Here is a 25,876-nt window from a genome sequence, read left to right as displayed (position 1 = left end):
GAGACAGAGGGCATTGCCAGTCAGTACAAATTAAAAACACCAGCACCACTTTTGCCCTGATATATAAAAAGATGTTTGCTTTCTTTTCCTCATCTCTCTTCCTTAACCAAACAACAAAAATGGAGGTGGGAGGGAGACATGTAGTGCAATGTATGCTTCTATCTCTGCTCTTGTTCCATGTGCCCAGAAGCTCAGTCTCTGTTGGGAGAAGAAGAGCTCTATGAAGTGATACATGACTGAAGTTTAAACAAGCATGAACCGAGTTTTAATTGTCAAAAGCACCCTGAGATTTCAAGGATCTCCCACTCTCCTTAAGGGTTGAGGTGTCAAAAGTCAATAAAATGTGATTAGTAAGAGTGATTGAGGAAAAATCATATTTATACTATCCTCCCTCCCCTTAATTAAGACTTCTCAATATGTTTATGTAAACTACATATTTCAAGTAGAATTTCTTGATCATAATACCCACACTTGTACTGAGAGTTTATAGTAAATACAGTAAGGTCTTGTAAGAACTTCCAGAAATTTCCTAAATCCTAGAATATAGGGAAGAGAGCTCGAGCTTATATGAAGGCATATTTAGGAGCATAGAAGTGGCATTGAGAATCTGAAGATATGCTTTGGCTTTAAAATTGGAGCAAATATTTATGGGCCTTTTTAAAAAATTAGATCATTTTGATGCTAGTCGTCCATTATATACATGTAGGCCTGCTAATGATTATTTACATCAGGAAATGGGTCCCTAAACCAAAGCCTCCCTATCACAGACTTACTTCTTTTAGTCCAGCAATAAACTCTTTTTTTTTTTAATTTGAGTATAGTTGACATGCAATGTTACATTAGGTACAGTATACAACATAGTGATTCAACTTCTGTGTACCTTATGCTATGCTCACCAAACTATAGCTACCATCGGTCACCATACAACACTATTACAATACCATTGACTGTATTCACTATGCTGTAACTTTTATTCTCATGACTAACTCAGTCCATAACTAGAAGCCTATTATCTCCCACTCCCCTTCACCCATTCTTCCCCTCCCCCAAACTCCCTCCCTTCTGGCAACCATCAGTTTGTTCTCTGTACTTGTAGGTCTGATTGTGCTTTTTTGTTTGTTTGTTTAATCATTTGTTTTGTTTTTTAGATTCTATGTATAGGTGAAATCATATGGTATTTGTCTTTCTTTGACTTATTTTACTTAGCATAATACATTCTAGGTCCATCCATGTTGTCTCAAATGGCAAGATCTCATCCTTTTTATAGCTGAGTAATATTCCATTGTATATATATATAACTACGTCTTTATCCATTCATTTGTCAATGGGCACTTGGGTTGCCTCCATAGCTTGACTATTGTAAATAATGCTGCAATAAACACAGGGGTGCATATATATTTTTGGATTAGTGTCTTTGTTTTTGAGGGGTAAATATCTGGTATTGAATTATTGGATGATATGATATTTTTATTTTTACTTTTTTGAGGAAACTCCATACTGTTTTCTACAGTGGCTCTTCCAAAAATAAACTTTTTATATCAAACCAAGGGGTCAAGATTATGTTCCTTTTTTTGTTTTGTACAGCTAGTAATCTTTACCTACTGGCAAGGTTAATGTAGAACTGACCATATAGAGGAGAAGCTGGGTGCCAATGGCTTTATTAATAACCAGAAGTGAGGGCACAACAGCTTTAGAACTATCCATTTTGAATGTTTCTGACACACTCCTCTATACTTTGACTACTCCTGCTTGGCTTTCTAGAAGCTTTTACCAAGAGCATAGCACTGTTACTGTAAGAGCATAAAGATGGGTATACAAATCTTGGTGTCACATGAAATGGCAAACATGAGTTGTTCAGTGAATCATTCAGCTTGGAATGGGAACATAACACAATTTATCTGTGTATTAATGCTGCCACTTAATTCAGTCGCTAGTGAGAAAGTTCATAACATTTATGCTGGTCTCTGACTCAAATTAGAACAGCCTAGGGGAAAAAAAGAGGGACTACCCCATAACCGGAGGAAGTGTGCAAAGAATAAGAATGCTTGCTATGGAGCCAGTGGAAGTAGCTCCCATTTATATTGCCATGAGGACTTCATAGGCATGTATGGCTAAACTGCAGCTTCCCTATTATTCACAGGGTACAGCAACAGCTCTGGGATGAAGAAGCCGCAGGCTACCTATCTTTATTAAAAATGACACATTGGAATGTATCTGCAGGTGTTTGAATTGGGAAAATGAGCCAAATTATTTTACCAGAAATCCTCTGTTTGGGACAGAATGTTTGCACATGTATATTGTTACAGCACTCAGGGATTGATAGAACACTTCACTATTGTTGGGGTCCTGTCTCATCATTCAAGGAATGTGTCTGGCTGGCCATCCGGGACATCTCATCACTTTATGGAAGATTCCAAAAGGAAACAACAGGTCTGAGTGAGATCTTGTTTATTCACTTTACTTCTTGCTATCCTGGGGTTTTTTTGGGCTAGTTTTCATTTAAGAAGACAATAGACACAATTGTTTACTGATAAGCTCGGATGGGAGTGGAGTTTCAACCCAATAATCTACAGCATACTATTGAGATGTGAATGCAAGGAGATAGAACACAAATGAGTGAAGTACCATCAAGAGACTAGAATCATTCGTCTATTAATAGAAAATAAAAAAATGTATAAATAGAGTTTTGGGCGGAGAATATCACATAAATACTGTGAAATTGTTAAATATTAGGGCATAGGTTGAAAACAACTGCGTAGTGATGTACCACTATTAATATTTGGTAAACTTGGCAAGAGTTAGGGATAACATTTATAGACATTTTGGTGTGGCATAACTTTCTGAACATTTTCAGAGGCAAGATACAAAATTTTGCTTCATTATCAAATTCATTTGATATTTTGCCCTATTTAGAAACATCTCCCTCGACCAAGGGATGTACTATCCTAGATTTCCATGGGTACATTCATTTAAACACAGTTTCTCAACATAATCATAGAAGGTTAAACCAGTTAATCATGCAGCCAGTCTATGATTTGGCTTGTGATGCTCACCAAGGTAGATTTTGAGGCTTTTAGACATGCTTGGCATAACACCACTTTCAAAAAAGAATTGCAAGCATTTCTTCATTTGCTTAAAATACTCAAAATGTATATAAAACACTGTTTGAACGCATTTATATATAAACTCTATCTTTTAGAGGTAATGATATTTTAAATGTTGGGGAACTTCAAGACATTTCTACAGCCCAGCTGCAGAATCCATGTCACACTGGGCTCCTCTTTTCTCTCTTGCTGCAAGCTGGCAAGATTCAGCCAGTTTTCCTCTTTTTGATTAGCCTCTGTCTGCCACTCTATCTTTTGGGGTTTGTTATCCACCAAGAAGGAAGGCAGAAGCTTGTGAAGTCAGGCCAGTTTGACCCTTTATTTACCTAACTTTGACAGAATCATACAGACTTCTTTTGTTCTAAGGATTTTCCTGCTAATTCCTATGGGAAAAATATTGAAGAGATAAAAATAACAAACGTGGGAAAATGATGAAGGTTACAGACATTTACAAAGTTCTTACAGTCTTATTCCCTTGGTAATAGTTCTTGACTCTCTTCTGAAGACAGGAATTGAAAACTTCCCTTTGAATTTTGTCCTGTGATTTTATTTCTAAGAACAGGGATAATCCAATGTCACTTCCCCCCTGACCCATCCATGGAGTAGGTGATGCAGTCTTTTCTCCATGAGGCTCCTTGCTCACCATGGGGAAGGCTGGAGATAGGTGCAGATTTTCAGATTTTTCCCCATTTAACTGGTCTTGATTCATACAGAATTACACCTTTTAGACACTTTCTCACAATACGTTACATTTGACTATCAAAAGTCTTGATTCCTTACCCACGCCAAATAGAGCATGTTGCTTTTTTTCAAGCTTCAACTGCATGTTCCCTTGTTCTAGAGTTTCATATTTCAGTCATAGCCCCACACACTCTTAATTATTTTTGCCTTTTCTCATATGTGACTGCATTTATCTTAAGTTTTCCTCTTCTTAGAGATTTTCTTGTGGTGTGATATCTAGGAATACAAATGATTCCATTTTAGTACAAGGTCAGATTTCTCTATTTAGCAAACATGTATTTATCCACTAATGAGGGCCAGGGACTCTTATAGGTGTTGAGGATACAGCTGTGAACAAAGCGAAAAGAACTTTGCCCTCATAAAGATTACATTTTCATGGGTGTATACAAGACACTAAACAAAGAAGTTAGGTACATAGTATGTCAAACAGTGGTAAGTGCTTTAGAGAATATAAAGCAGGGAAAGGGTAGAAATTGCTGGCTTGTAAGGGAGTGTTAATAATTTTGGGTAAAGTGACAGGGAAAACCTCATAGAAAAGACATATTTAAGTGAAGGCTTTAAAAAGGTTAGGAAGAGTGCCATGTGGATATGCAGAGGAACAAAACCTGAGTATTAGCAATCCAGCTGCCTCCTACATAGAAGGAAGAACCAAAGGAAAAGCCCAGGGATGGGAATATGCCTGGCATATTTGAGCAAGAGCTAGAGGTTTACTGAGGGTGGTGTAGAGTAAGTGAGGGGTGGGGAGAAGGCTGAATAAATCAGAAGAATCAGTGATAATACTTTTCCCCCATTATGCTTGATGTTTTTTCTAATACACCCAGTGTTTTGTAGGACATTTTGACAATAGCAGATATAGTACAACGTCTTTAAAGATAATCTTCAAAGACATCAGTCCGGAAGTTTACTACTCACTCAGTCTTTGGTTATCAGAAACGGCATTTCTGGTTGAAACGTTCCAATAAATTATAAAAATGCTTAGACATTTGTCCAATTTTTGCACTTCATCTTGGCAATCACAACCAGAAAACATAACAACATAATAAAAAGCCTAAAAAATATATTGGCAAATCAGCTAACTAATGGATCCTCTGTGGCTAAATAGCTGAGTACCAGTGAGATCCAGGGTGCTTAAAATATTTGCCAGGAACACCTGGGAGTGAGGACAACTCATTTTGTTAGTGTATTCTCATGACTATCAAAGATAAGAACTTTAGATCAGATTCACTTAAGGAACTTAAAACAGTCAGAAATCTGTTTTTAAGAAAGTAAAACCCAAATTCAACTGGCTTAAATAACAAAAGGGAATGTATTGGTTCACATCTAACTGAAGGGACTAGAGGGTTCAAGTTTCAGAGGTGGCTTAATAAGAGAAATTTAATGAGAGCACCAAGGATTACTTCTGTTGCAATTTCTTTTCCTTCTGAATACTCTGGCCTCTATAGGGTTGGTTTCATCCTCAGGTTAGCTGTCCTCAAGATGGAAATTGGTCTGCTGGGAGCTCAGAGGATTTTATATTCACATGATGCCACCTAGCATGAGAGAACCAGTGTCTTTGTCCCAAAATTCTCAGCAAACTTCTGAGGTTCAATGTGATTGATAGGATTAATTCATCCACTTATCTCCAAATTATTTTCACCAGAGGGATGCCATATATAATGGGAGCCAGGAAATGAATCCAGATTCTCCTGAAGCTCATAAGCTAAGAGTAAGGAGTAGAACATGGTTTCCTCAAACTGAATTGAGGGAATCTTGCCCCAAGAAGGAAGAATATGACAGGGAGTAAGAAATGAAAATGTCCCCACGGTGATACAACACAAATAAATTGTCTTTTTATTCTCAGGGCTTTGTATTGTCTGGTATATGGTAGGTGCTTATGTTGATCAATTTAATAAATGTTTACGGAGTGAATAAACATTCCTGATTAAGAATATAAATGGACAAGACCTAATAATCTTTGCCATGGCATATTTTGTAGAAAATTTTGTATTCCAAAGTCCATGTTGAAACCTCTATCTCAGCTATATCATTTCTAAGGAGTGATCTTACTTCTGATTTTACCTTTAAAACTCTCAATAGAGTTTGAAGTTAGAATTTGGAGGATAAAACATGAATCTGGTTTGGAATAGAATGAAGGTACTCTGAGAGGAAAGAAGAATTTCACATCCAGAGATGTATAGTAAAGTTCAGGCAAATGTTCTTTGCATCTTCAAAAAACAGAACAACTTTTCTTTGCCTTTTCCTTGAAGTCATAAGTCAAGTTTCACTTTCAAGTAAACTCTTCTCTTTTGCAAATTTCTCAGCTCATCAGGGAATCAGAGGGCATTTAGAAGTTATGTCTTTGCACATTGCTGGATAGCTTAGACATGTTATTTCATTTAATTCTCACAAAAGTCTCACTAGGCAGTGTAGAATAGAGGTTAAGAATCCAGATATTGGATTCGGACTGCCTGGGGTCAAATGCTGGCTCCTTCACTTGCTAACTTTGTGACCTTGGGTCTACTTAATCTTCTATGCCTCAGTTTCATCATCTGTGAATAGAGAGATAATGTTTACCTCTTAAGTTCGTTATAAGGAATAAATGTGTGAGAATATGCAAAGTACTAAAGAGCATGCCTGAACATGGTAAGCATTCAATAAATATCATCTATTGCAATAATGCTGCTGCTCCTTCTTTTCATAAGTGGAAAACTGGGGCTCTGGAAATCTCAGGAACACTATCAGAATCCCAAAGTTGTAATGTCATACAGCCAGACTCAATTACAGGTATGTTTGACTTTGATACCGCAGCTTGTTTTATCACACCCTGACCCGTCCAACACTTGTACTTTACTGACATGTGCATTCAACTTTCTTAATATTAAATTGTCATCTCTGTGAAATCCAGACTTTGAGTATTTTTCATAAGTACCACAGGGTCCTCACACAAGGTTTGACACCCTGTGGGAGCTCCATATAACTGCTAATGTGTTCAGAGATGGCCTGCAGGGAATCCTCACTCTGGGCTGGCAATAGATAAGACACCAGCACTAGAAGGCATCATTGAAAATGCACATCTTCACCTAGGATGATGGGGCACATTAGCCCTCTTCATTAGCTTTCGCTCATAAATATCATGCCACAAAGTGATTTATCACATCAATTGCTTGTTAAGCAAATTGGAAGGGCATAGGAAATCAAATTAAATTAAATAATAAAAAAATTACATAATAAGAGGACATTTATGGGCTCACATATAACAAAAAATCTGGAGGATTCAAGTTTCAGGAGTGGGTTAATATGGCAATTTATTCATAGCATCAAGGATTGTTTTTACTGTGATTTTTTTTCCATCTGTACACATAACAGGGCAAGACTAGAAAAGGTATATCATTATATGTGAACAGGGACCATAATGTTCACCAGGTCTGGTTAAAGATAGTACAGAAATAAGGGGCAGTTTATATATAGGGCATCAAAGCTTATGCGGAGAGACTTTAAGCTTCCTCTTACAGGTGAGGATTGCTACTCTTCTACTGTATGTTCAGAATAGTTATAAATAAAGTCAGAGGGAAAAGTTGTCTGTTTTAGAATGCAATGGCTGAAAGAAAAACTCCAAAAATTTTCAAAATTAATGGAGGTGGGATTTTAATTATTTAACTATTTTCTTTTTTCCATATTTTTTGTAATGTAGGTATTAGTTTATATTAAAGTGAATTTGTGCATAAGAAATATGGCAATATTGAACTTTCTACCCAACTTAAATGGGCTAGAATAATTTTGAAAAATTTGAACTTAAAAATTCATGTTATATTGCTCCATGTTGAGTTAATGGGGGTTTCTGAGGAGTTACACTGGCATAAAACTGCATGAACAATGATGTTATACACCAAGTAGAAACAATTCTCAAAAATTGTAAGATGCATATTTAATGGGGAGACAGAACACACACACACACACACACACACACACACACACACACACACACACACACCACAAGCATCAAACACATCACAAACAAAAAACAAAAATTCAATGAATTCAAATTTCCAGGCACTTGCCAAAGAAACTAATTATATCAATATATTGTGCCTATTATAAAAGAACTTGAGATCAAATGAGTCATCTAGCAGATAAAATGTAACATATTAAAAGCCATTATTATACTTTCAATCTTAAGAGTTTTTTTTAAACCAGAAGAAAATGTTATTCTGTATGTTTATGTGCACATGTGTGTGTACACATTGTTATGTGATTATCCAAAGGTATTTAACAACATGGTTTGTGGTAACAAGACTGAGAGCTAATTACATTTCAAAAAATACATTTGATCTCTCAGTCCATATATTTTCAGTCTCCAATATTTAGAAGGAAGTTTAAAGATGAAGACATGTCAAAAGATGCTCCTTGTGTGTGCAATTGTCAGAGGATTCCTGCAATTTAGTAGGATCTAGAACATTTTGCAGTAAAAGATCCAAAAGGAGAAAGCCAGATTAGTCTGATCTCTCACTGTGCTAAGCCTGATCAAATTAAGCTGCATAACTAACCCAAAATAGCTAGCAAGGGAGATGGGCAAGAGGGTAAAAAGTCAGAAAAGAATAAAGAATTTCCACAAGAAAAAAATATGACCTTTGTCTTTGGAAGTAGGGCACTTGCCAAAAAGGAGACTGCTTTTGAGTAGAATCTAATTCAGAGCACTGAGTTTCATAAAATCCCTTTGTTAGCACATTAGCACTTCCTCTATTTTGCCTATAAACAAAGAGAGAATGGAACATTTTAATGCTTTTCTAACACAATTCCAACATGAAAGAATTATTTTTATTTCTTTTATTTTGGAAACAATTATACTAGATAAAAAATTATGAAAAAATACTAAAGCAGATCATCTTTTGTTTAAACCTATTTTCCTTTGTATTCTGCATTCTTAGGTTTATAATAATTCTATTTTTAATCCTCAGGAACTTTGGTCCATGGTACATTACTCTTATAATTCTCATGCTCTAGTTTCTTTTCAGTCTGTATAACTCTTTCTCTAATTCTACTGAAAACAATAAAATATATTGATATTTATAAATGTTTAGTGTTGTAGAAGTTCAGAGTAAGTCAGCCCATGATGTACCACTTTGGCTTGAAGATTATTTCAAGCTAAAAACAATCCAGGCCCAGAAGACTCAGGAAGAAACTTTGACCTTCCCCCTACCTGCCTAAAAGGATTTAGATAAACCTCCTGCTCCAGGAAGGGAACTATCCATAGATAGTTACATTACAATGTGAAGTAGGGGTAGTAGACAGGGAGAAATTGAGCAAGGTCTGTTTGTTAAAATTCCTTCCTATGTCACATTGTTTCTGAATGGGCCAGCAAACATTTGTTTACCAAACATGTACTCTTTTTCATCTTTCTGTGTGTTGCTTTCCTTCCCTTTGAAATCTTGGACACTTAATCCCTTGTTTTTAGTTTAAGATGACATATATATATATATATATATATATCACTTTGCTTGACTGTCTTTGGAATCTCATATTTATGTGGATTCCTTGAACCTATTCAATTAAATTTGATTTCCCCCTGCTACTCTGTCTCATGTCATTCTTAGACTAGGCAGAAGAAGATTGAATGGCATAGGAAAATTTTTCCTTCCCAACAGGGTTTACTCAGGATATAAAAAACAGAGTTTATGAGAGAGGAGAAATCCTACATGGGTACATATGTATCCCAGGCTTTCTAATAGCCATTGGCAAAAACTCTCAGGATCCACTCTGCTCCTTTGGTTGGTAAGGCTCTCAGGAAATGGGGATCTTGGAGCACCCAGAGTGGAAATGGGTTCCAGTCTGACAAACCTAGCTCAATTCTTAACTGTGAATGAATTTTGGAGAACACAACTATAGATCTTATCCTGAGCAAATTTCACTTTTTGTTTTACTTCTTCAAGTTAAATAAGAACCATGAGGTGCCTTGAAATGGAATCTCCAAGACCTAGGTCACTTAAGCTGTCTTGGAACTGTGCCACATTGTGAGTATTTTCTGCTGAAGAGTAGCTTAAAAACACCCAGGTCTGGGTCTTACCAGCTATAAACTTGGAGTGGGATTTAGAGATATGGACCTCATTTTGTCTTTTGTGTATTGAAATGGTCTAGAAACTCTCTGTGTCTCTATTGCCCTGAGCCTGGGTTGTCATGATCATGCAACAAGAGTTGCTAGAATGACATGAAGGAAATTATACATAAACCAATTATATTCATGTCTTTTTTGTTTTGTTTTGCATTATTTGGGGCCTGTTTAAAAATATGAAACAACCGGCCGCCTGGGTGGGTCAGACGTTACGCATCTGCCTTCGGCTCAGGTCATGATCCCACGGTTCGGGGATCGAGACCTGAGTCAGGCTCCCTGCTCTCTGGGAAGCCTGCTTCTCCCTCTCCCACTCCCCCTGCTTGTGTTCCCTCTCTCGCTGTCTCTCTCTCTGTCAAATAAATAAAATCTTTAAAAAAATAAAAATAAAAAATAAAAATATGAAACAAGCAAGATAGGCCAACATATTTATTGCAAACTAGAGTCCCAAATCAATATTCAATGCTTGTAACTCTCCTATCTATTCAGTTCTCGGCTTTGTGTCTCCCTTTTGCATGGTTATAGCTTTATTTATTTAGTTAGTTGTTTACAGCTACTTTATCTTCAGATTTTTCTTATTCAAGACAAATTGCATTTAAATGTACTCAGCTAATCACTAAATGTACTTTATGGAAAAGAAAGCCCAACCAGGCAAATCTGAGGCAGTGACAGCAAAACAATCCAATCATTTATTTAAATGAATTAACCTAAATGTTTTATGCATAAAAAGTTCAATAAGTTATAAATCTCATAAGTTAGCCTGTGTTTATCAGAATTTTAAGAGCCTTTTATCCTCTGCAAAATATTTCTATCTAAATCATGGTCATGACATTTCATTTAAAATAAAAGGAAGGCTCTGAAAAATCCCCACAATTTCCCTATTGGTAATCAGGAATACTGATTAACACAAGTTCAGTTTTCCATTACAGGGTAATACAGTGATAAGATAAAGCTTCAGTTTCAAGGTTGAAATAATACTGCTTAATTCTACTGTGTGCTTTCACCTTGATTTTTTTTTTTAATGGAGTAGTTATGTTCCAAGTAATTAAGATGTTGCAACTCTCTTTGAAGCCCCAAGAATCTAATCGCTTATACAGAAAAGGTTTTATTCCCATAAGTTAACTGCTGGCAGTTGCAGATGTTTTTGAGCAATTTTACATTCCAGATTTCTGCCACACCTCCTGACTAAAGAATAGGATGAACTTTGCTACTTAGTGTCATCCACAATTTTTTTTAAAGAAAACCAATTCACTTTTAACTTCACCTAGATTTTAGCCCCTTTCACCAAAGCAGTATATAATAAAATGATTTTTATTGATTTTTCCGTAGAAAAACAAAGCTTTCTAAACATTGAGCTCCATTTTCTTTGTAAGAAAACAATCAGGATTTGTAGCCATCTCCACTTAGACCTGTTAGCCCAGATAATTCTCCATTTATTCTGTTCTTTCAAATCCCTCAACAGACAAGTTGCAAAACAGAAGTCCATAAGCAATCTTTCCTCTAATATTCTGCAATGCCGTCTTGATTTGTTTTTTCATTCCACCAGAAGAGATATCTTTATTTTGGACAGAAAGTCAACAATTTAACCTCCTATAATTTATACAGTAGAAGCATTTCCATCTGTGACAAATGGATAGAACCAATTAACAACCAAAGAAAGCAGAGAATGATTGAAAAGCAGTTTTACAGTTGACATCTGAGATGACTTGAGAACAAGATGGCAGTCAAAATTTGCCATACATAGGACCCTTTCTCACACATTCCAGAAATAGTTGAGGGACATTTTGGGGTAGACCTGGAGGATCGTCTGACATCACATAGGAGGGAGTTGCCCATGTCAACAGATTGTAAAATATAATCTTATATCAAAATAGGTATAACTCTTATAAGGCTTGTGTACAGAATATTTATGGTCATGCTTTGATATTTAATCTTTGGTCATGGGTTGACACTAGAGATTTTGGGGAAACTTCTGTTACTACTACTCAAATACATGTAGTGGCATACAAGAGATTTGTATTTGACAGCTAAAGTGGATGGAAGGAGATTCAAAACCAAAGCATCTGCCTCAGGCATGGTGTGGGGTAGGAAAAATGATTTTCCCTTTCCTCTTCTAGGTTCTTGACTGAGACATGCCTGTAATTCAGAGAGATTAACAGGAGAAAAAGAAAAAAGTTTAAAAACATGTATACTGACTGTATACATGGTAGATACCCAGGAAAACTGAGTAACTCCCCCAAAAGGTCCAAGCCATCACTTTAAGTATCATCTCTAGCTAAATAAATGGATGTTGGGGGGGTGAGTAGGCAGTTTTGAGAGGTTACCAGGAAAATATATAGTAAACAAGGGTAACATTGTTATGCAGAGTTAGATCCTTGCCTTCTCCATTGATAAATTTCTAGAGATTTAGTCACTCTTCCCTTCTTGTTACAGAGAAAGTGATCTCTCCTATAATTTCAAATGCCCCTTACAAAGAAGTAACTTCTACTTGGTTTTCAGAGCTTCTCCTGTGTCTGCTGTTTCATAAAAATAATTGTTGTGCCAAAGAGGTGTATTTTGGTATGACAAAATGTGCTCCTTGTCAGTAGGCATATTTAATGTACTATTGCAATGGATATATTACAGAATACTATCAATAATTTGTTGACCTGGAAAACAGTGATGAGCTCAAAAATGAAATTGTGTGTTTTTAATGATATTTACTTATAATAACACTCACATAAGTCATTAGAGTGACAAGCAAACAAACCAAAGAACAGTCAAGTCAAATTAAAAGTAATTCTTTGATAGATGTAAGATTTAGGACTTCCAAGCACCTGAAAAAGTATATAATTTCCTAAAATTATAATATATTCATAGGTTAGCTCTGATTATCTAAAGTCTAAAATAGCAGACAAAAAAAGAAACATAAGCTTGTCATGAAATTTCAGTCTCCTGTTGGAAAAAAAGGCTCTTTATTTACCAGAATAGATGAATATGTAATGTATTTGTTGAAAGCAAATATGTGTTGATTGAATGCATGAGTGACTGAATGAATGAATTAGATATGTAGAGGAGGAAAATTTGTCCTCTCCCCTTCTAGGTTCTTTTGGCTGTCTTATTAATTAAATTGACATAAGACAGATTAACAGGAGAAAAACAAATTTAATTGTGTATGCACAAGAGCCCCACAAAGACAAGAGAAGCTCAAAGATAGTCAAGCAGTTGAGGCTTATATGACATCCCGAGCTAAGGAGAAGTGGGTAGGGATCTGGGACTTCCAAGGGAAGGAAGAATTCACAGGAAGATGTGAAAAGCAAATATTTGGTAAACAAATGTTTGTCATGCCATGCAGAGATAATGGGAAACAGAGAAGAATTTGAACAAACAGGCCCTGCTGAGCTCCCCACAGTTTACCTCATCTAGATCATACTCTTTGTAGTAATCTCTGGTGATAGCTGTCTTCCTGGACCAGGCTCTCTATCTAAATGCTTAGAAGCAGTTAAGGGAGGATGTAAAAAGCTCTTCTTGAGTGTTTTGGGCCTTGATTATTTTTAGTTCAAAATAAACCCACATATCAAAGGGGCACATTTGGGGGATGCTCATTCTGAACCACTTCAGATACCTTTTTGTTATTCCTATGAACATTGTCTAGCCTATTCAGTGGAGGACTTTCTATTATTATCATATGGAAAACCAGAACAATGTTACCCCCCAACTCTAAGTGGTAAATCTGTATGAAATATGTATTTCTATGATGTAATGTTTATTCATCTTGATGGAACCCCAAAAAAGCCTGTGAAAGCTTTCCAGACTTCTACATGAAGATTGTTGAAGAATTAAATTTGAGGAATGTTCTTTACTACTTTGTAACAACAACCCAAGTGAGAGTAAACTCCAGATTTCACCAACCCTAGAATTCACTACATTTGACCTGTCTCTGGACCTTCATTCATGTATGCATGGCTCAGTTGGCTACAGGTTCTCAAAGACAAAAGGCCCAAGTGAGTTCACAGGGCAGAAGGCAAAAGAGAAAATGGCCACTATAATACTGTCCTGTAGACTTTTTAATAAATATCATCTTACAAAAGCAAAAGTGGAGCAAGTATAACACAAGAGAGAAAATAGAGGAGGTAATTGGGATTCAATAATTCAATTTCAAATTCTGAGTATTTTGGTACCATAACAAAATTCAATTCACATTTTATCAGGAGAGTCCTGAGAATACAACTGAGAAGAAAAATCTATATTTTCAACATCGATCTGTGTAAATGTTTGAAAACAATATTTAAAAATATATTGGAATTATATTACTCAGCACACTCTTTCATGATCTTGGACTTGCTGGCAGGAAGGATGAGCTGGCTATCTTGGATATGATTCTGCTTTAGATAATAGTCTTTATGAGAAGTTAAAATAGAAGTGGAAGTGTGAAATTTGTTTCTGCTGTTATCTCCATGAATAGCTTTGCTTTGACACTGGAACATTGAAGAACAATCCTCATATTGGTGCTTTGCATAATTAAAAAATATCTGCTACACATTGAATATCATGGCTGTTAAAATTTGAGAGCAGTCGATTGGCCAGATGTCACCTGAGTTGGTGAGGAGATTCACCTCAAAGTAAAAGTAAGATTAGCATAAAATTTAGCCTTTGAAATTTGTGCTAATTCCCTTCTAAACTCATAGTACATTACAGACATTGTGTCATTAACACAAATACACCCCAATATGTCTCCAGTTAAGTACAGACAGGGGGAACCCTCCTTTCCTTCATTTATTATGTTGAAATTTGAATATCGCTGTTAGCTTGCCTAATAGCTTTGATCATGGGCACCATTGGTATAGATGAATAGATGGAAAAATGGATTGAGTTAAGTGTTCACCAAGATTCATGTCTGTTGTTGTTGAGGATCCACTAACCCACTAGTTTTCTACTTAAGCTTTTTCATTGTGTTAAAAGCCTCCATATTTTTTAGTGAATGGCTATCATCTTCCAGGCCCAAGACATCACTATGTCAACTAAAAGACAGTAAAACCTTTCTGAATAAAAGGAACAGTGGAGACTCCCATGTAATGGATCCCTATTTATTTTTAAAGTAATCAATAGTTGTTTGCACTTAATTGCACAGTATAATCTGTAAGTAAGGTAAAACTGGAAAACAACACATCTGAGTTATGAGTTGGTCTAATCTGTTCAAATTAGGGGATAAATTACAAATAATCCTGAGACATCTAGTTTTGGTAAATTATCATTGTGATTCTTGCAAGGTAAGTTTTGTACTGTATATTCTGCGTGAATTTCAAAGGAAGAGTAAACTTCCTTCAACTACTGAACTACTATACTGATTGAAGTTAAGTACTACATTTCTATGGAAATCAATGAAGCTAATCACACAGGCACAGTTCAATGTTTCCCATTCAGCAGTCTTGAAAATACTTGAATATCATAATTGGTCTGCAGCTGAGCACATTTGGTCTTCAGATCCAAGAGGGATGAAGTATCCTTTTCAATTCTCCATGCACAAGTGAATAATGAAAAATTTAAACCACAGAGTGGTGTGGTTGTTGTTGTTAAAGAGACTACTCGAAATGGTTGCAGAGGGCTAAAGTCTCTTATTCCTACTCCTTTTTAAATGAATAGCACTGAGCACTGCAAACATGCTAATTATTTGTAAGCATACAATGCATTTAAAACTGGAGTTTTATCTTTTTGGAAAAAAAAGAAATGTCTTTTATCACGCTAAAAGGACCTCAGGAATAATAACTAATGGTTTCAGGGGACATAACTGGTCAAGGCATTGTTCTAAACACTTAATCCAGCATGTTCTATGAAAACAATAGTTATCTTATGAATAAGATATTACTGTTGTTTCTGTTTTGGCAGATTAGGAAACTGAGATGTAAGGCACCTATCTAAAGTGTACAGTCAGAGCTGTCTGGAACCCTTAGACTTGAGGTTAGACATGCAATCCCTACTCTAAAGTGGCCAAACAGAATTATCAATGTGGAAGTGTTCTGTTTGTAAGAGGGCGGAGAGGTGTATCCTTTGTGCATTGCTGCTTATGGGCAAAGCATGTGCATAAACTGTAAATGGACAAAGCAGAAAACCTTGTTTTGAGTCAACATCCAGTTCTGATTTATGCCTCAAATTACAGTAGTACCACTAATGTAAGCAGATCGTAACTTTCTTTCCTTTCTTGGTTTTTAATCTACAAAGTCAGATGATGTCTAGCTTCTATGTGTTACAAGACATTGAGAATATTTCTTGCACTTAAAGAACATTTTAATGCATGGCTTTTGACTATTTCAAGACAGTTGCTTCTCAAATGGGGAGTCCAGTGGAACATCTTTGCAGTGATGTTATCAGGGTGGTCTGGAGTCATGAAAAATGGCCATTCATGCATGTTTTGAGAGAAGGAAAAGGAAAGTGTGATACATCTTATAAAATGTAAGGTAAGGGGATTGCCTGGGTGGCTCAGTCAGTTGGGTTAGCTGCCTTTGGCTCAGGTCATGATCCCAGGGTCTGAGATGAGTCCTGATTCGGGCTCCTTGCTCAGCAGGGAGACTGCTTCTCCTTCAGCCTGCCACTTCCCCTGCCTGTGCTCTTTCTCTCTCTCTCTCTCTCTGACATATAAATAAATAAAATCTTTTAAAAGATAAAAATAAATAAATAAATGTAAGGTAAGCCCCATGACCCCAGTAGCTCAAAGCAATGTTTCAATTATGGCTGAAGAAGATAGAGAATTTGGGAGTCCCACACTACCGCAAAGAAAATCAGTTCCACCTGCCATCCATCCACTTAGAGAGAGAAATGCTCTACCTTATTGGAATGCTGGGTTTTCTGTCCACAACTAAAATTCCACAAGGACATTTTTCACAGCTTGTGAAGACTGACACAATGCAACTAAATTGAGGTTTTTTTTTTTTTTTTTTTTTGTATAAGCACATGTAGTTACAAACACAAGATGTGTCTGTTCTAATATACTTTCTGTCAATTCCCTATTATCTCTTCAAATCAACCTCCTTCCTGAGTGGCCCAAAATCTTGTAGTGGCATTTCCACTTTCCATTCACCAATGCTCAGTAAACTAATTCACTTCTCAACAAATATTTATTGAATGTCATTTTTGTCTCTCTCCTCTCACTTGCCCCACATTTCAATCAATTGTCAGGTCAACTACCTCAAATCCTTTTTGGAATGAAATTAAGTACAAATAAATTACAAAACAAACAGACAATATCAAATCACCCAATTTTATTGAATCATTCTCTCCAACTATTGCATAGACCCTGGTTTCTCTTAATTTCTACATAAAAATGAAAATTATGAAGAAATTCTTACAGTTCCTCGAAAATCCTTCCTGAATCACAGTTCTCCAGTAAGCTTTTTTTAAAGTAAATTCTTCCTCTCACCCCATTTATCATATCCCTGCATTGACTCATCCCTTCTGCATAAACTCAATCCAATCAAGCATGTGAGTTTTTATTAAGACATCACTATTTCCATAAAGCTTTCCTCAAATTCCCCAACTGAAGTAATTCTTCCTTTTTCTGAGTGTCATTATCTCTACTCATCTTATGATGAGTTTTGTTTTTCTAGTTGTAATGAGTGATGAAATTATCTTATTACAGATTTGTAATTTTCTTAATGAACAATTTTTTTTACAGAATCTCAGAGATTATAATCTAGAGCATAGTAGGAAGATAATGAATATTTTTAAGTTAATTTTTCCACTTAACAATTCTCTATTAAAACTGAAAAGACTGTAAATTCTTACTAATATGTAAATGACTTAAAATAATCCCCCTGGAAGTGTTGGAATTAAAAAATAATACAGTAGACATTTGTTGTTTGGCTTCAAAATATCTGTTTTCCTTCTTGTGATAATGGCACTTAAATTTATGTGGCAAAAACCTAGTTCTCTTCATTTATTCTTTTGAGTAAAGCTTATTCCTACTACTTCCTGTTTCGGGGTAGGGCATAATGCACAAATCTGGTAAATGGAAAACAAAAACAAAACAAAAAACCCAATTCTGACAAATGGAACATTTTTTATTCCTTTGGTCAGATAATAGTCCTATGATCAGATCAGAGCTTTTGCTCGTGTTGCTAAAGAGGCAGGTGGTCTTGGGGTGCCTGGGTGGCTTAGTTGGTTGAGTGACCAACTCTTGGTTTCAGCTCAGGTCATGATCTCAGGGTCCTAGGACCAAGCCCTATGTCAGGCCTGCTGGAGATTACCTCCCTCTTCCTCTCCATCTGCTCCTCCCCTGCTCACGCTCTCTCTTTCTCTCACTCTCTCTCTCTAAAATAAATAAATAAAATGTTAAAAAAAATAAGAGCCAAGTGGTCTTTACCATAAGACTCCAATCAGAGAGGATTAGAAGCTGGGCTGCCAAGACCATTTTCCACCATACCTGAGAAAGCAGTCAAGATAAAAAAACGGTAGGGGCACCTGAGTGACTCAGTCAGTTAAGCATCTGCCTTCGGCTCATATCAAGATCCCAGGGTCCTGGCATCAAGCCCCATGTCGGGCTCCCCACTCAGAGTGGAGTCTGTTTGTCCCTCTCCCTCTGCCCCTCCTCCTGCTCATGCTCTCTCACTCTCTCAAATAAATAAATAAAATCTTCTAAAAAAAGATAAAAATGGTAGAGCAGAGAGTGGCACTGGGTTATGTTTATCTACTCTGGATCTACCCTGTTTAAAGTCATACTTAAGTCTGGGTATTTCAGTTATGTCAGCCAATAAATTCTCTTTACAGCTCAGTATAATTTCAGTCAATATATTGATTAACATTCAGTATAGAAAATGGAAACCACAAGATAGTTTAAATTGAAAAAAATTTAAAGAGTGAATTAAATGCTTACAAAATGATTGGAAATCCCAGAGTATCAGACCTCTAGAAAAGACTTCCAGAGCACTGCAGACTTGTCCTTCCAGGAAATCTATGACCTTAACTACATCCAGAGTTTGGAGTGAGGAGAACTCGTAGTTTAAGAACACAATGCAGGAGCTAAAAATCTGGGAGCAGGTACCAGGATCAATAAGCCCCTCACTCCAGAATCTTCTTTTGACCCCATCACAACTAGAGCCTGCACACTGGAATATGGTACTTGCTGCTCACCCTGCCACCACTGCCAGCCGACACCCACAGGGCTCGAGGTAATGTGATGGAATGTTGATGCAGAAAAATTCGACTTCTTCATGACCTTGCTGACCAACAAAAAGAATAAACATTCATAGCACATGGCTCTGCATTCTTCCCCTCTTCTTGTCTTTTCAGTATGTCTAATTGGAAGAAAGCCTGGAAAGTGTAGTTTTTAGCTTTTCAACCATGACCATAGAGGAAGGTGCACTCAAAAGAGGTGGAAGGAGATGATGCCAATTCATCCCAGAGAGTTTGAGGAGGGTCTCATTCACTTGAGATCAAAATTCTTGATTACTATAGAAAGCTCTGGTTAGCGTAGGTGAATTTCTATTTTTTTTAAAGATTTATTTTTTTATTTTAGAGAGAGAGAGAGCACGAGCAGGGGAAGGGCAGAGGGAGATGGAGAGAGAGAATCTTATGCAGACTCCTCTGCTGAGCATAGAGCTTGACACGGGGCTTGATCCCACAACCCTGAGATCATGACCTGAGCCAAAATCAAAAGTCAGACACCCAACCGACTGAGCCACCCAGGCACCCCCCCCCCAGTAGGTGAATTTCTAAATGATGAAATTTCAAGCAGTATAACCCAGTGCAAACACTTTTGTAAAATAGAAAAAAAGCACATGAATTATCTGGCATTAATTTCCTAAAACACTGTCAGGCACATCATAAGCCCTCAGATAAATATTGTTGAGATTTTCAAAGAATGAGGACTCTTATTTCTTTCAATGCCATCTCCTTTTGCTAGTTATAAATTCACAGATTTTTTTCAAAATTTTGAGTTTTTCCCTAAATCTCCTAAGGCAGGAAAGGTGATGCATAAGTTAAACATTTAGTATCCTTTTTAAAGATGTTAGTCTATACCATTTGTGTCATACCTTTTCCAATATGACACATTTTAAACATTAAAACACATCCAGACACCCATGCGATTGTTGCCTTACTTTTAGTATCATCAGAATGAGAACGTACTATAATGAATGCAAAGGTAAATGCAATGACATTTTTACTGAAGCTTAAAAAAATAAAATATGATAGATGCTACATACGTTTTGCAGATAAAAACACACATCGTGAGAAAAAGAGCGTGAGCAAGAGAGATGTTCAAGATATTTTATTCAGTATAAAGACATTATCTGGTACACACAGAGCACGAAGGACAGAAATCATTAATCTGAAGTAAAACAGAATACTGCTTGCTATAAAAATGTCATTGCGGTATCTGTTAACCGGATGAGTTAATGAAATTTTTGAAAGTGTTGAGAAAATTTGGATAAAATCTAAGTAACTGGTCCTCAGCTCATGAAATTTCACAGAACGTAGGATGGTACCTTGTAGAGATGTCACCGAGTGTACATTTGGTGATTCAATTTGCTCTGCTTTTACAAATATTTCATCAATTGTGTTACCCGCTCTAGAGTTAAGAAAGAAAAATAGAACTTGTATATAAAGTGTTTATGGATATCGGTAAAAATTTTGAGCTAATAGCCTGCACGAGTGGAAAATATTTTAGTTGAATGTGAAGAACTGACTAAAGAAGTGAGTCATTTATGGCTGGCTCATGCTTTTCTAGGTAAAATAAACTGAAAATTACTGAAATGCAGAAAACCTATATAAAAATGTAAACTGTCAAATATAAGTTGACACCCTAATTATGTAGCGATGAGAAACTATTTTCCCTACTCTCCCTGAAAATGTATTTTAATATGACTGTAATTTGTTTAATTTCTTATTCTTATGTTTTATAGTATTATAATGTTATAAAATAAAAATGCAAACTACTTCTGTCACTTATAATCATGTTTGATTAGTAAGTAGATACAATCCGATATGACACTTCAACTTAAAATTGTCTTTCACTATGTTAATGTTTTACTTAATAAAGTGGAAAAACAACATTTTATTCATTAGAGGCTTTTTTCAATGGGAAGTGGAATAAGTGGATCTATGCATAAATATGAAATTCACACTAGATAAATAGCATGTTAGAATCTGTGGAAATAAAATTTGTGAGCAAGAGATTGCCTAGAGATTCTAATAAGGTACCACTCAGATGACTGACTTGTATACTTCCTCTCTCCCATTAATTATTTGAGTATCACCACAGTGATTTTCACTCAGGAAGACACCATGTTTTACCTTGGTGTTATAACAGATTTAAAAGGCTTCCTCTTTCTTTTCTTTCCCCCCCCCACAATCATAGTGAACATTTCCTTGTGTAGATTTTTACATAATAAGAATCTGTGGTTTCCCTTTCCATGGTTTCATTTACCTATGGTAAACATGGTCTGCAAGCACATGATCCACTTTCTGACATATAGTCAGAAAGTTCAATAGTGGCCTAATGCTATCACACCCCCTATGATGTCATTCATCTCACCTCATCTTGTAGGAAAAAACAAAGTATATATAAGGTTCAGTGCTATCCATATTTCAGGCACCCACTTGGGGTCTTGGAATGTATCCCCCACAGATAAGGGGGGCACTATTGTACACCCAAGATCCCTTTATTTATTTATTTATTTATTTATTTTTTTAAAAATTTTATTTATTTATTCATGAGAGACAGAGAGAGAGAGAAGCAGAGGGAGAAGCAGGCTCCCTGCAGGGAGCCCGATGTGGGACTCGATCCCAGGACCCTGGGACCATGACCTGAGCCGAAGGCAGATGCTTAACTATCTGAGCCACCCAGGCGCCCAACCCAAGATCCCTTTAGATAAATGATTCAATGTTGCAGTCATGGTAATGATGATGGGTAATATATTTTAATTTATGTCATAGTGCAAGTGTAAGTAAATTATGAAAGATGTTTGGGGTTTCAAGTGTTTGATAAAGAGCCTCATTGTTTCACAACTGAACTCTAAACCATTTGAAAAATAAGACAAAAGGGGGAGGTAAATGGGAAACAAAAATATCAACCTTAGTATTGCTATTGCTCTCATGGCCAATATGGCTCATAGCTGAACATAAACCAGGTTCCTGATCTTGAAACTCAAAATTAAGTAGAATATTGAGGAGTGAACAACTTCCACCACGAGGACAGGATTTTTCACAGCCAAGTTGACTATTTGACCATAGCAATTGAGAACCCATACTCTTTATGGCTAGGTCTACCCTTGAAAAGCAAAGAAAGTGACTTGGCCTTGAAAGACCAGTTTTCATCCCAAACTTCTCTATCTGCTTAAGAATTTATGTGTGAGGAAGAGTGAAGGAGAAAATGGAAAGGCCAGGAAGCTGCATAAGTAGAGCTTGCTTCACATAGAAGAGAAAACATCAGGATGGGGGAAAAAATTTTCTTCCTAACAAAGGGTACTGAAACAATTTTATACCAAAACTCTGAAAACCATTTAACCTTAAAATAATTAGGGTACAAAGAGATGTATTTCTAGGATGGGATCACACTTAAAAACAAAAAACTCAAGTCATTAATTCATGTTGTCATTACATCTTTGCTGAACGCCTGCGTGGCTCAGTGGGTTAAGCATCTGCCTTAGGCTCAGGTCATGATCCCAGGGTTCCTGGATAGAGCCCTGATCCAGTCTTCAGGCTCTCTGCTCAGCAGAGAGTCTGCTTCTCCCTCTGCCTACTCCCTGGCTCATGCTCCGCCCTCCCGACCCCCCCGCCCCCCCCCACCCCCCCCGCCCCCCCCCCCCCGCCCCCCCCCCCCCGCCCCCCCCCCCCGCCCCGGTCAAATGAATAAATAAATAAAACCATTCTTTTAAATTTAATTTTAAAGAACCTGTTGTTCAGAGACACAAATGTGTGAGACAATCTCTGTTGGGGAGGTTGGGGAATGGCACATAATTGGATTAAAAAGTGAGGTGAATAACCATCTCCCAAAACCTACTTTGCGCCAGTTTGCTAAGTGTTTTGTGTGCATCGTTTCATTTCTCTCCATAACAACTCTAGGAATTCGTTAATATTATTATCGCCAATTTACTAATGGGGAATTTGAGGCTTAAAGAAATTAAGTAATTTTCCAGGGTTGGTGGTAAGATTGAGATTCAAACTCAGGTAGCTTGCCTCTAGAGGGTGTGCCATAGCTACCATACTGTTTAGCCTCTGAAATGGGAACTGAGAAGAGGTGAAAGTAGACATGCAGGAGGGGAGACTGCATCTTATCATGACCTGTAGCTCCTCATGAGGGACTTAGATTTTATCCTGTGATTAACATAGATAATTTGCTATTATGATGAACAAAATCTTTGCAGAAAATACAAGTATATTCTATGAAGATATTTTCTTTTGTTATTTATATATAAATTAAAACAAAAGAGAAATTTTTTCACGGTTAAAAATAAACTACAATTCTTATTGCACCTCTTAATGTAAATGGCACCATTCAAAGAGAATGCCACAACTGTAGATACTGTCTATATTCTTTTTTTTTTTTTTTAAGTAGGCTCCACACCCATCATGGAGCCCAGTGCAAGGCTTGAACTACAACCCTGAGATCAAGAACTGAGCTGAAAGCAAGAGTCTGATGCTTAACCAGCTGAGCCACCCAGGTGCCCCGATACTGTCTATATTCTAATTCTACACAACGGAATAAATATATCAAGGGTCTTTAGTGAAGAAATCCTGAATCATTTGACCAATCACATGCTAAGCTAAATCATTAGTTCATTATCAAATGTTTGTTGAGCAGCTAATATGTCTCAAGGCACTGTTCTAGGCAGTGGGGATACGGTAGTAAATAAAACAACAAAAATCCCTGCCTTCATGGAGCTTACATGCTATTGGAACAAGATAATAAAAACTTATAAATATCTAAAACATGTGGGATGTGAAATGATAAGTGATATGCAGAAAGTAAAGTGGATGGGGTGGATAGGAAAGGCTGGAGGGTTAGAATTCTAAATATAGTGGTCAGAGAAGACCTCACTGAGAAGTCGCCATTTGAGCGAAGATCTGAAGGAGAAGAGGAGATGTGAACCATGTGGCCAGCATTCTAGACAAAGGGAATACAAAGTGTGAAAGTCATATGCAAGATGAGCTGTGGTTATTGGCCTCAAGGAGTTCATAAAACTAATGCATGCTAATAATTGATTACAAGATAGCATAAAAAGCAGAAAAGTGTAGTGTAATGAAAGCAGGCTCTTTTGTCTATTACCTTGGTTTAAATCCCAGTTCTTCTTCTTGCCCAATATTTTAACTTGGACAAGTCATTTAGCCTTTCTGTTTTGTTACCCTTACATAATAGTACTAATCATAATGTCGTTATATAGGTTGGGCAGGATGGTGTGTGGCATAAGTGCACAGAAAATGCTGGGTGTCTAGAAGAAAATTGTCATCATATGTTATATTCAAAGAGTACTTTAGTATTTTCAGAGTGCTTTTTCAGACATGATCTTATATGATTTTGCAGTTGACTTATGGAAGGCAGTTAATATTAAACCCATTTTTCTTTCTTTTTTTTTTAAAAGATTTTATTTATTTATTTGACAGAGAGAGACACAGAGAGAGAGGGAACACAAGCAGGAGGAGTGGGAGAGGGAGAAGCAGGCTTCCTGTGGAGCAGGGAGCCCGATGCAGGACTCGATCCCAGGACCCTGGGATCATGACCTGAGCCGAAGGCAGACACTTAACGGCTGAGCCACCCAGGCGCCCCTAAACCCATTTTTCGAGTAAGGGAACAGAGACCCAGAGGGTTAAGTGACTCAGTCAAGGTCATGCTGTTGTTTTGTATTAGAGCTGGAAATAAAACCCAGTCCTTCTTTCTGGTTTTTAGACTTTTGTCTATTTTCCACTGCAGCACCACAGTTCTAAGTCCACTCTCTCTAAGATCTATGCAGCTGCAGAAAAATTCTTCCAGAGCAAGTGGAGTCTGGAAGATGGACAGAATAAGACAGAGGGCTAAGAGAGGGAGAGAGGGAAAGCGGTCATTTCAAGCAAAAAAGAAGGAGAATTAGTATCTAAAAGACTCATGGGATTTTTTATTCAGGGCTGTGGAAACAGGGTGATGGGGTAACAGTGATGAAATCCATTTGACTAGGGGACAAGGCAGAAACCATAGGCAAGTTGAGGCCAGATGGTAGAGAACTTTAAATGTCAAGCTAAGGCATTTGAGCTTTATTTTTGGCATCAGGGAAACCATCGATGGTTTTTAAGTAGAGGAGCAATATGGAAAAAAATGTGCATTTTAGGACAAGGAAAATCTGATCGAATGGTTAGGAGGTAGGAAGGAAACAAAGAAATGAAGATCAATTCGAAGAATATTAGGAGGAATCCACAGGAAGGATAAAATATTCAGAAGGTCCATATTAGGATAAGTTAGTCCAGCTAAAATTAAATTCATTTCAACACAGAATCTTCCTATTCTGCTCAAGCAAAGTCAACCTATGTTTGGAAGTTTAGTTATTTCCAGGTGCTTCATGGGGGCCGCATGCAGGCAATAGACTTACTGGAACATTTTGCGCAGGCAATAGACTTACTGGAACATTTTGCCTGTGTGCTGTTCTGTTTCAGATGGTGACAGTTTGAGTGTGATATGTTGCACATGCTGCTTTGGAAACATACGAAGAGACATCAAATGCACGTGTCACACAATGCATAACTTAGAAGACTTTTTTCTTCTTCTTCTTCTCCTGCTTAGCAGCTGCAGTAAACACTTTCTGGAATTTGAAATGCCCCCAGTATCTCTTTTCCTGGCGGCAGTAGCAGCTGCAGCTCCAAGAAAGTAGTGTAGCACCTGGCTGTGTAATTCCCAGGGTGCATCTAAGGAATGCCAAGCTACCTGATGGAAGCAAGGGGAAAGGGTCCACTGGGAAGCAAAGCCTAGGCGAGGAGAGAACTAATAACCAAAAGTAATATGACCTGTGAC

This window comes from Zalophus californianus, chromosome 4, assembly GCF_009762305.2.
Source record: "Zalophus californianus isolate mZalCal1 chromosome 4, mZalCal1.pri.v2, whole genome shotgun sequence".
Lineage (NCBI taxonomy): Eukaryota > Metazoa > Chordata > Mammalia > Carnivora > Otariidae > Zalophus > Zalophus californianus.
The sequence above is the reverse complement of the archived record's forward strand: the minus strand, read 5'-3'. Positions refer to the sequence as shown.